Source organism: Fukomys damarensis, unplaced genomic scaffold, assembly GCF_012274545.1.
Source record: "Fukomys damarensis isolate Sample0158 unplaced genomic scaffold, DMR_v1.0_HiC HiC_scaffold_32, whole genome shotgun sequence".
Taxonomy (NCBI): Eukaryota; Metazoa; Chordata; class Mammalia; order Rodentia; family Bathyergidae; genus Fukomys; species Fukomys damarensis.
Genome location: NW_022900944.1, coordinates 23,001,097 through 23,013,462, shown reverse-complemented (window position 1 = coordinate 23,013,462; position 12,366 = coordinate 23,001,097).

The following is a 12,366-nucleotide window of genomic DNA, read 5'->3' as shown; positions in this document are numbered from 1 at the left end:
TAATCCAGTGGAATTCAGTGTATCCTGAAGAAATACAGATTAGAGGCAATTAATCCAGAATGATGTCGTGGAAGAGTTGCAACAAAACATGCTGCTTTGAAAGAGTTTTGAAAGAAGAATAGAGTTCACCAGGGGAAGAAGAGGAAAAAGCGCAGCTCAGTAAATGGTACAGCAAGCGTAAATTTGGTTTGCTGTGGCTAAAGAAAAAACCACGAGAATGCAGATAATAGGGAAGTTAGGCTGAGTTAGGGTATGAGGAACATAATTTGGCTTAGTTATATCAGAAAGTCTACTTTCAGTTTGATGGCAATTGGCTGGTAACAGGTTTTTAAATGCTTATATTCAACTTCCTCTTTCCTACCTTTGCTTTTGCTTTAGTAGAAAGTTATTGTTTAAAAATCTGTCATTCCTTCTAAAATACACACTTTTTATTGAATCTCTGTAGATATGGTGGTCATAATTAAGGCAGTGTCTATGTGTACATGAAAGAATAGATGTGGAAAATAACTGCTCTTTACCATGCAATGCAAGAAACAGTTGGTTATCCAAGATGTGATTCTTAAACAAGCGATCGGGTTACCTTTTTTCTGTTCTTCACAAAATGCCTATGCATTGTTGCCTCTAAAATTGCCTCTACATCTCATACTCACTCTCTACGTGTGTGGTGCATCATGTTTTAGTGTTTTTGGTTATTAGTAAATGTATTAAAGGATTGATTGCAATATACAGTACTGTAACATACATGTATGGATGGTTATGCGCCTTTCTAATTTTGGCTTTTACCCTTCTTACCTAAGATCCTTGAAGAGAGGAACTGTTAAATTATTTATTACCACAGAGTACATGAAAGTAATTTATATACTAGTGGATAGCAATTAATCTACAAATTCTATTGAATGGTGGGTTATGTTTGAACTATATAAAGGAAGGAAAAATAAATATATGATATTTGTTTTAATATATGATATTATGCTATATATTATTACAACATGGGAGCAAAAGATAAATTCTGATTGAGAGATATTGCAGATTTATTGAGGAATAGGTAAAATAGCTAATTCTGCCAAGAGAGGAAGAGACTTGTCAGGCAGAAATAAATGCAAAAACGATTCTATATAGTAAAACTTCATTAAAAAGATATGGTGCGTTCTGCTTAAGTGAAGGGCAGGATTCTTAATTCTAAGTAAAGAATGTGTGGGTCTGTGTTAAACATTATCTGTTTCAACAATAAAATATCTATAGAGGTTTATTTAGTACAAATTTTGGAGGCTGAAAACCAAACATCGGGCATCGCCATGTGTTTGATCTAAGGGAGGGCTCCATTGAGGATAACATCGCAGTTATAGTGTGGTGGTATTGGTGAGACAGATGTCACAGGATGACACACGAAGGCAGAGAGGAACATGCAGGGTCCGGGCTTTTTCTTTCCTAACTGTCTACTGGTATGGGAACTAACCAGGATCTCCAGAGAACTACATTAGCCCCTTCAAAGTCAGGGCCCCCAGATTCCCAGAAGGATCCACCTGTTAAATTTTCCACCACTTCCCAAAATCACCACGCCGAAGACCAGGCTTTTAACACATGAATTGTAGGCCATGTAGGGTGGGGGCTCAGTATGAGTTGCCCGGCCTCCCAGAGTAGGGGGTGACAGGGGTGCTGCTCCTGTGCCTGGCTATGTTTTATTATCAAACCCCTCCCCTCCCTATGGAAGAGAATGCTGGCAGGAAAGAGCTGTCCCCAGCAGGAACCGGCTCACCGAGATCATCCAGACACTGCTTCCCTGTGTGCGCAGAGTGGCTTCTAGGGGACCTGATGGCTCAGAGTCCCTGATCTCACTTTCTGCCCCAGGACACACCTGTTCCTGAAGTGCCACCTTTCTTCTCTGAACTAAGAAAGTTTAGATATTAACTCATCTGCATATTCTTTTAATTTCCTTGTACTTTCCTTTTGTTATTTACCAGATTTTACAGCTGAAGATGACAGATTCCATGCTTTTTTAAACAGCTACACAATTTTGATAACTTTTCAAATATTTGTTTCCAAATCAGTATTTTAAAATTTCAATCACATTCTGTCTTAGCTGCTGAGGTTGGAAAAATATTTACTAAAGGTGAGATATATTTTATTACATTACTAACTTATTGTCACATTGCCACTTTGTCCTATATTTTCTGTGCTGTTGTTTGTAAATGGAAATCCTTGTCAAAGCTTTAAATAGGGCTACGTATCCAAAATGTCCTACATTTCATCATGTGTTGTCTCTAATTAAAACTAGGCATCGTTTATTACATTTATAAAATGTTAAACAAAAGGTGTCACAAAGTCAATGAAAGTAAATACATGTTCTCCATTTTGTCGTGCTGCTATTTTAAACCAATGTGTTTATCAGTACAGTGCAAAATAGCTATAAATGACATTTAAGTAATGGGTAGGCTTCTTTTTCTAAGCTTCCATATTGTATGTTAGCTACTCTTATGGAAAGCTAATGACATCCCTGTAGTTTAAAAAAGAAAAATGCACAGGTGGTGATTCTTACATCTCATATCTCTCACAATCTAGTTTGTCACCTTAATCCTTCTGATTCACCTCATCCTCAAGGAGTGAGAAGCAATCAGCCTCAGACAGTGTCTGCGATTTCTTTCTACCGTCCATGTGGCAGCTTTTAGCTGGGGATATTTCCTGGAGGCCTGAAAACCAACTGGAGAAAAGCCCAGTGTGCTCAGAGGAAGGTTATTGGATTTTATTCACCCCTCTTCTTGTCTGTTAGGTGAGATGTTCCTTAAGACCCACTGATAAAGGAAATGTCGTGATGGAGACCACAACGGGAAATCACCATGGTGATTCTGGGAATTTTGCTTGCCTGCAGCAAGGCAGAAGGGGAGTCCTCGGTGGGGCTTGTCACTCTGTATTCAGTAAAATGTACACTCTATTCCTCTTTATTAACTTCTATTTCACTCAGACTTAGGCTCTGAGCATCTACGGTTTTTCAGATTTAAATTCTCTTTATTTACTAGATACTATTCCTGCAAAAGAGCAGAAGCGCAGAAAGGGAGGGAAAATGTGGGAGGGACTCTGAACGGAGAGCAGAGCTGAGGCCAAGCTTCCTGTTGTGGGGCTGGGTGTTGAGAGCAGGCTGCTGGGAGTTGGATGGACCCTAGGGGTCCCTGCTTTCAGTTTGTGGGGGTTGGGAAAACCCCAACTCCAGTAGGAAGCGACTGAGGAACAGGCCATGGGGAATAGACCTTTCTGACTGGGAATGCTGACCATGGATCTGGGAGATAGCTGAGGGGCCAGTGATGGGGACCTGTTTTGTCCCTGTGTCCTGGAGGAGGCAGAGCAGCAGCAGCAGGATCGCTCTGGACCTGGGCCACTGGGAGCCTTAGAAATGATGAAGTTCCACCTGGAGGAAGGGCAGGAGGAATAAAGGTCTGTTGCCAGGGGTTGGCTCTGGGCAGGCAGAGCTGAATGAGGCCCAGATGAGAGGCCCTGGATGGGCTTTCTGGTCATGCTGGAGTCGAAACTGAGCATATCGGTGTCTCCTCCCACAGTGTCTAAAGAGTATGAACAGTTCTGTTTGCAGATGAAGGACGAGCCCTACGGGAGGGACCCAGTGGGGAGCATTATCTAGCAGATGCACTCTCTGTGATATTGAGTGTGGCAGGATCTTTGCCTAAAATGGGAGCTTTCACCTCTGTCACACTGAGGTGTTCTCTGGTGGGAGCATTTTCTCTTCTTAAATCCAGGAGCTCTCTCAGCCATGTGAGCTGCTGCCCAGTTCTCACAAGCCTCTCTCTGCAGGGAGGTCAGCTGCCGTTGGTAGAAATGGATGGTCCTCTCCTATTCCTCCTCTAGATCTTGGGCTCACTTTCTATAGGTCTTCAGCTTTTCAGCAGCCTGGTCCATCTCCTGCAGGCTGGACAGTTTCTGCTTTTGTTCTGCCCAGGATTCTGCCTGCATTCTCAGTTTTCTGTGGCAGCTCAGGACTGTTTGTTGGTAAATTTGGGTCCTCACTGTGAGCTTCTGCTGAAGCTTCTGGCGCTCCCTTTGCAGGTGTGTGTTTGCTGACTCCCAGTGTGCTCGCTGAGTCTGGAGATGTTGCAGAGACTCTGCCAGTTCTTTTTCAGTGTTCTCAGCCTCCAGGAGTTGAGTGCGCAGTTGATTTCTTTGTTCCTCCATGGTGTTTAGGGAAGCCTTTAACTGAGCACTGTAGACCAGTTTCTCCAAAGGACCTGGTGACTGGTGACTGAAGCCAGGAACATCTTCCAGTTGACTCCTCATTCCCTGCTGCCAATACCCAGTCTGTGTGATGTCTTCTGGGAATCCAGAAACCCAGCCTTTCGTAGTGATGAGCAGGTGCTCAGTCAGAGCTTTGATGTGTTTCTCTTTCTCCCAGAGCAGTTGTCCTGCTTGAGCCTGGGAGTTTTGGAGCTTGGTCTTCTGTGAGGTGAGTTCACTCACTCGCTCCTTCCACCTTTGAGCTTCCTGGAGAAGCTGTGTTTGGCTCTCCTGGAGCTGGGCATTCTCCCTCACAACATCTGTCATTATTACCTGCAGACGTTCTTTGCTCATGTTCAACAGTGTGAGCTTGGCTTCGGCCACTTCAGATGTGAGTGATTTGGATTCCTCCGCTAGGGCCTGGATCCTGCTGGAAATCTCTGCCATCCTGAATTGCTGATGTTGACAACGACGTGATTGCTCTTCTTTGAGCTCTTTGAGGAGGAACCCTATCTGCCCTCGAAGTTTGGCTCTGTCCTTGGCCACCTTGTTGTAGGCCGCCTCGCAACGCTGTGGTTCCCTGGCCTCCTCCCCCAGGGGGGCCTCCTTGAGAACTGCCTCTAAGGTTCTGTGCTCCTTTTGAAGTTGGCTGAGTTTGTCCAAGAGTTGGCATTTTTGATGAATAAGTCCTGCAAGTTGGAGACCAAGCTGTTTTTTCTCTCCTCACTGCAAGCCGGCTTTGAATGGAGCGAAAGATCCTCCATGAAAGTAACAGAAGGGTCAAAAGACCCACAGTGGCTGGCCACTCCATGGCACAAGGCTGCCTGGGCAGTTGCCTCAGCCACTGAGTACTGGCCTAGAATATTCAGTGTTTGGCCCACAACCTGACAACAGGAGCAGCCCACTGCTGAGCCCACTGTGGGGGTGGAGTGAGGGGCACATGGACATCAGGCCCTGGGAGGCACCACAGGCTTCTGTTCCCTGCTGCTGGGGGACCTTCTGGGACCTAACTGTGCTCTCTGTGCTGGAAAAACACAGGTCCATCTACCCCCATCAGCCCTCTCCCTGCTACCCCACACTCTTCCTTTGGTACAGCCGGGCAGTTGCTGTTGGAAAAGGTGGCAAAATCAATTTCAGATACTTTGGGCTATGTGTATCAATATCTAAGAAATAAACCTTTCAAAGACACATATCCTAATATACTGCCAGACCAAGTAACTCATGATAAGGCATTGAAATTATCTCAACAAAGAAGGAAAATTGTTTGTTCACAAAGTGATATGCTTTCCTCTGCCATTGTTATACTTTAATCTCAAATTTATGTACATAAACACACCTTCATTTCAATGCTACGCCTTGGTTTTCCACGGGCCAAACTTTCTTGTATCTGCTCCTGACCTATTTATTCTCTTTCCTTATGATGCTCATTTTCCTTTGTTCATCTCTTAATTTTTTTTTTTCTTTTTGAGCTCCATTCTAAAATGTTATTCTCATTCTATATTTTTTTCAACGGGTCTGATGAACTCTCACATTTTAAACCATCACTTCCTGTCTCTCACATCTATACCTCCATCCCAGGTTAGACCTAAATTCCAGCCCCACATACCTGGCTTCATGTTAAATACCTTCACTGAGCGCCTCAGACTCTGTATCCCACACAGAATCCATCTTTCCTCACCTCATCTCTCCTTTTTTGTTTTTCTTTAGGTCTTTGCCATGACCTTTGTATTTCTGCTTTTATCTGGAATGTTCTTTCTATCCATTTTGTCCTCACCTGGATAACTTCTCTCATGCCTATGGGCTCACATTAGGCACCTTTTTTTGAGAAGCCAGTGTGGCCTGCCCCTTCTCTAACCTCCTGCATAAACTGTTCCCCTCCCCATCTCTGAACACCATGATGAATTTCATCCCTTGTCACACTACCATTAGACGGTGTGTTCATTCAGCACAAGACTATGTGTAAGCACATTCATCACGCTACACTCAGGACTTAGCACAGTTCATGCCACATAATAGTAATTCAATAAAAATGAAAATTTTTTTGGCCACAGCTTTATGTAACAAACATGACTTCCTCTTGTTCCTTGGGAAAAAATGTGTTGACTTAATGTCAAAAGTGAAGTACAGGGCGGGCCAGGGATTTAGTTCAGTGGTTCCATACCGCCTGCCTATAAGTGCAAGGACCCAAGTGCGATCCCCGGTACCAAAAAAAAAGTAAATTATAATTCTTAGCTTTTTCCTTTCCCCATTTCTCTCCCCACCTAACCATTCTTCCTCTATATTTGAAGGTTGTAGTCTTGGGACTTACCTAAGAGTTAACCTTTTCCTTTGCAAATCAAAGGCTTAACTTGTTTATGTTGGTTGACTTATTTTGAATAACAAAAGCAAAAAAGACAATCGTCTCTTTGATGTGTGTGTAAAACACTTCCCAGTGGTGTGAAATACCAGGAGACCAGAATCTGAGGATGGGGGTAGAGAGTCAGAGGAGCAGTTTGCTGAAACAGCTCTAGTACAGAGAGCCTCGAGGTGCCTGCACTGTGGTGACAGCTATTTGATAATTAAGATAAACCATCAGTCTAATCCTTCTTTAACTAGCCAGTGGTTTCACAATGTAAACATATTCTTCTCTTACCCTTTCTGATTGATGTTAACTTATTTCAAGAGATCTCTTATGATTCACCAAAAAGAAAACACTAATTGCTCACCCACTAAAATGTTCTAAGTAGTCTATTTATAGTCACACTCCTAGAACTATAACAAATAATTATAGTCCAGTTTGGCCAATACATCTAAGAACTTACTGTAATTTAAAAGGAATTGTTTTGCCAGTGTGAACTACGATGCAAGACCTTGTCTCAAAAAACCAAAAACTAATAATTTTTATGTGTTCTTTGTTTCGTCTGTTTAAACTGATTAAAGTAACCACAACTGCTTTGCTAAAGTTTTTAAAGCTCATGTCCCAATTTTCATTTCTTTATTTTTGCCCTTATAAACTTCTAGTTCTTTTGGGTCTTACGTGGAAAATGGGTTAAAGTTTAATAGCATAAGGGCTATATATGATTTATGTTAATGTAGATTTTTGTATACATCAGTTTTATGTTCTACTTAAGTTGGATTATAGCTAGACAATCATGATATTGGCCCAAATGCTTTTTGGTTTCTGTAGCTTAACAATGGGTTAACTTAAAATAGTACAAATAAAGATGTCTTTAAAGTTGATGACAATGAAGGGAGGGCAGGGGTATGGGGAAAAAATAAGAACCAAGGTGTATCATGCAAAGGTACAGGATCCCAATGATAAATGTAACTGTACTGTTTGCTTTAAGTGTACCAATAAACAATGTGGGGGGCAGAGAAGAAAAAAAATAAAATAAAATTGGTGACGTTTCCATCCATGTTATGAGCCAATCAAAATAATAGCAAAAATTGTTTTAAGTACAATCCCTACTGTCTGTGTACAGTAAATTAAGAATTTTTCCTTGATCAAATAAAATATATAACTTTAAAATGCGTTATGATTTTTCTCATGAGTTATCTAAAATTATTTTCTAATAAATAGGGACCCTATGGACTTGGATATCTGCTGGACAAGACTCTCCTCTGTGTAGTAAAAAAAAAAAAAAAAAAAAAGCACTGGCTGAATCAATTTTTTCAGTTTTATGCCCTGATGAAATTTTCTGGGTCTTTTCCCAGTCTTATGGTGACACACCCCCAAAAATATTACTAAATATATTATTATAAAATATGCTCATTTGTTATAATGGAAAGGTTAAGATTTCTTTGTCTAAAACACTAAAGTTTTCTGGGCCAGGGATTTAGCTCAGTGGTGCCACCACCTGCTTCTCAAGCACAAGGTCCCAAATTTGATCCCCAGTACCATTAAAAAAAAAAAAAAAAAAAAAAAGTTGCCTTTATTCCACCTCACTCCAGAAAGAATGGCTGCTACTACCATGAAATCAACCAATAACAAATGCTGGCAGGGCTGTGGGGAAGAGGAACCCTGCTCCACTGCTGGTGGGAGTGTAGACTGGAGCAACCACTGTGGAAATCAGTATGGAGATACCTCAGAAAACTAAGATTAGACGTCCCATTTGACCCAGCTATGCCCCTGCTGGGTATCTTCCCCAAAGAATTAAAAGAACCATACCACAGTGATACATGTGCACCCATGTTCATAGCACCGCAATTCATGATAGCTAAAACTTGGAAGCAGCCCAATTGCCCATCAACTGAATAAAGAAAATGTGTATGTGTTTTAATAAAATGGAGTACTACTCAGCCATAAAGCATGAGAAACTAGAGTCATTCATAGGAAAATGGATGCACATTGACGCCATACTCTAAAGTGAAATAAATAGGACACATATGTATAAATACCAAATAGTTTCTCTAATGTGAGAAACAAAATGTAAATAAGGACCAAAAGGTATAATAGATAATGTGAAATAGGAAGAAAAGATGCAAAGGAGGAGAAGTCACAGGAGTAGGGGAAAAGAAAGAAGAGAAGGGAATTAGTATGAGAAAAATAAAAAGTGGAAACAAAATCTTTGTAAATAGAGAGGGATGGAGAGATTGAAGGGAGGGCAGGGGAATAGGGAAAAAATAAGAACCAAGATGGATTATGCAAAGGTGCAAATTTCCAATGATGAATGAATGTCATTATATTTTATACCTTAAATGTGCCAATAAAATTAATTTTTAAAAAAGATATAGAAAGAGTTCCTTCAGTTGCCTCAAATGATTCATTTCATTTATTTCTTTATAATCAGACTATACCTGTTCTGACACTGGCAACCACTGACCTATTGCCATTCTCCATATTAAAGAAAACTAAAGTTTTCTGGAGCTATTAGGAGGTCATTGGTTAAACTTATAAACCTAGATTAAAAATAAAGATTCCTTGTTTACTAAGTTTCTTATGTTTTCCATTGTTAAAATTTTGGTTATTAAAACTGAGTTATAAAAAGGAAATTAAGTACTTCTAAAATGTTTTGTTATCAGTTTATAACTGGTTAAAGAAACAACTATTAGCTTATGACATAAACTATATGTCTAAAAACAAGATTTGCTGTAAGTCTAAGTTTATAAAGTTAAGACTACATAAGTTGAATACACAAAAAATAACAAAGTGATGCTCTCTTTTATACAATATACATCTAGACCTCAGATATAGAAGATTATCAAAATTTGGCATCTCCCTCTTTAAGTTTGGTTCTGCCATTTAAAACTTGCTATGGCAAACCCATAGTTCCAGCACTCTGGAGGCTGAGGCAGGAGGGTTGCCATGAGTTTTAGTTCAGCCTGGGCTACATAGTGAGTTTAAGGCCAGCCTGAATTACACGGCAAGACCTAGTGTGAAAAAAAATAATAAATGAAATTTTATCTGCATCTATTGGCTTTGATTAAACATTTTGTTATTATATAAGTGAAATTACATTTATATATTGGTTAATAAGCCTATTTGTACTTAAAAGCGCCATTTCCTAAACTTATAAGGCCTCTAAATATTTTCCTTAGTTCTTGTCAGTTACATTTTATAAACCTGGTTTAAAAAAATCTAAATTCTGCCTTAAGTGTAAAAACTAAGTAAATATATCCAAAGATGCCTATATAACTGTGACACTAATTATTGCCTCACAGCATATTAAATGTATTTGTGTTTCTCAAGTGTACAGGCCACCATCTTATACTGGTAACTTCCAGGCTACAGTTGTTTATAATGGCAAAAGTTTTATGCTTGTAGTATAGTTGCATTATAATGGTGATTTATAGTGCTAAAAGACATCTCCAGACTTTTTTAAACTCTCTGTAAGTTCCTTGCATATGTTCCTAGACATAAAAATCTTTAGTGTAAATTTTTGAGTGAGCATTCAATTGCTGCATACTTCTTCCTGCTTCCCTGCTATGTTGATAAAAATTAAAACAGCTTTGTGTCAGGAACAAGGATGCTTGTCCTGGATACAGACAACAGATGTCTATGTAACTGACAGAGATGCCTCAACTAATCGTGACAAAGACAAAGGCTGCAGCCTAACCTTGGTTTGGGGAGGCTGCATATACTGTGTGACCCCAAGATAAGGCAGGTGGCTCACACAGCCTGACCTCAGGGATCTAAACAGGATCCCATCTTTTGTTTTTTCTTTTCTTTCCACCTTTACCTCTTTTAGCCCTGGAATTCTCACTCTGACTTCCTGTCCTCAGTAAGAATGTCCTCCGGTACAGGGAGAACACCTCCCACGTGGTTTTTCTCTCCTGCATTCAGGCACAACACAGGGAGGGTGAAAGCAACATTTTTGTACCTTCTGTTTGTGTGTGGTTTTTTGGGGGGGAGGGGGGGTTGTGGGGTTTTTTGGTACTGAAGATTGAACTCAGGACCTTGCACTTGCAAGGCAGGTAGCGGAACCACTGAGCTAAATCCCTGGTCCTGTACCTGCTGTTTAAAAAGTGTTTTAGATGAAATGAATGCTTATCACAAAGTGGTGTATTTGGGGCCATGTTCTGAAGTTCTTTTTAACATATCTGGAGTTCAGCAGAAAAGAGAATGTAGAACAAATCTTACAAATCTCAGCATTTTCTAAAACTGAATCAAACACATGCATTTGATACTTGCAAAGGACCACAAATCTCAAGCAAATGAAATAAAAGCAAACCTCTATCTAGTCACACCATAGTAAAACTATACAACACAAGCATCTAAGAGTCTTCCAGAGACTAGGATTCTTTCTAGCACTTTCCCGCTGACAAGCCCTCCATGGCTTGGCAAGGCTCCACATTTCCATCTAGTAACCATAAGAAAACAAGAACAGAATGAGACTAATGGGTAGAAAATGTCTAGTCTCACTCTCAGTGATATATCTGGCATGAGTAAACTACTTTTGATATTTGATTTTAAAGGGGCATTGGATAATGGAAATTGAATAACGTTTATCCAATACTGTCCATGAAGAAACACGAAGACTCTGGGCCACTAGGAAGGTATGCAGTACACTGACTGTCCTGGTATCACTTCTTCCTGGACACTCATATTCCTTCCACTTGCTGGAACACTAACCAAGAATGGCCCATCAGAACTCCTCTGTTACTGCTTTTATCCCCAAAGAAGTTTCATTCATATACCTGTGAAATAAAAACCTAACTCTACAAAGCAGGACCTCATTCACGAATCCTCATGCTCCTATCATATGACACCTAGGACAGCTGCTTCTCAGGGCAGTTTTCAAAACCACTTGACTTCAGGAGAAAACGAGTAGAGAGAAAACAACACCAAGAATCCTGGGGGAAAAGTTTATTCTCCTTGCCAACATTTCTTTTGACATTTTATTAAGCAATGAGTGAGAATAAGAAATAATTTGGTTTCTTATTAATTTCAAAAAGCAGTAAGAAAATATCTATTTAGAAAAAAGGTCCACTTATTTTTTAAAAGACATTAGACTCATAAAAAGTGTTAATTTCAGCCCAGGGGATTTAGCTCAGTGGTTCTGCTGCCTGTCTTGCAAGTGCAAGGACCCGAGTTTGAACCCTGGTACCAAAACAAAAAAAAAAAGTGATAATTCCAATACCTGACCAAAGGTCACCCCTGAACAGCTCTATTCAGGTGAGAGTTCTCCATCCCACTGTTTTCTTCAGTGGGACCCTTTTCTTTTCTCCCTGACCCCTGATGCATGCTAGGCCAGTGCCCCATGCATTCCAGGCAAGTGCTCTACCAACGAGCTACACGCCCAGCCCTAGAAGGAGTTTTTGTTGGGCTTGTCTGAAAGTACTTCACAATGAATGAAGCCCTTCCAGCTCTTCGATTAAATGGATAAGCAGAGACAGAACAATAGAATCATAAGAAGCTAAGAAGAAAGTGAAAAAATATGGCCTAACTTCTAAGACCAATGATCTTTGAGTTGCTGAAGCCAGGACGGAAGGCAACCGGGAAGGGAGGGAAGCATAAGACACTGCACCTCCCCACATCCCCAGATGCGCTCCAGAGTTCCCTCCCGCCCCCTCTGCACAGGTGAAAGGTCTCCTGATGAAGGAGCCTGTGTCTTTCATAAGATAACATGATACTTCCATTTTGTCTCAATTTTCTAAAGTGCAGCTCTTGAAGAATTTCATTTTTTTAAAAAAAGTCACCCAAGGGGAGAAAAAATAAATGAATTTAATCTG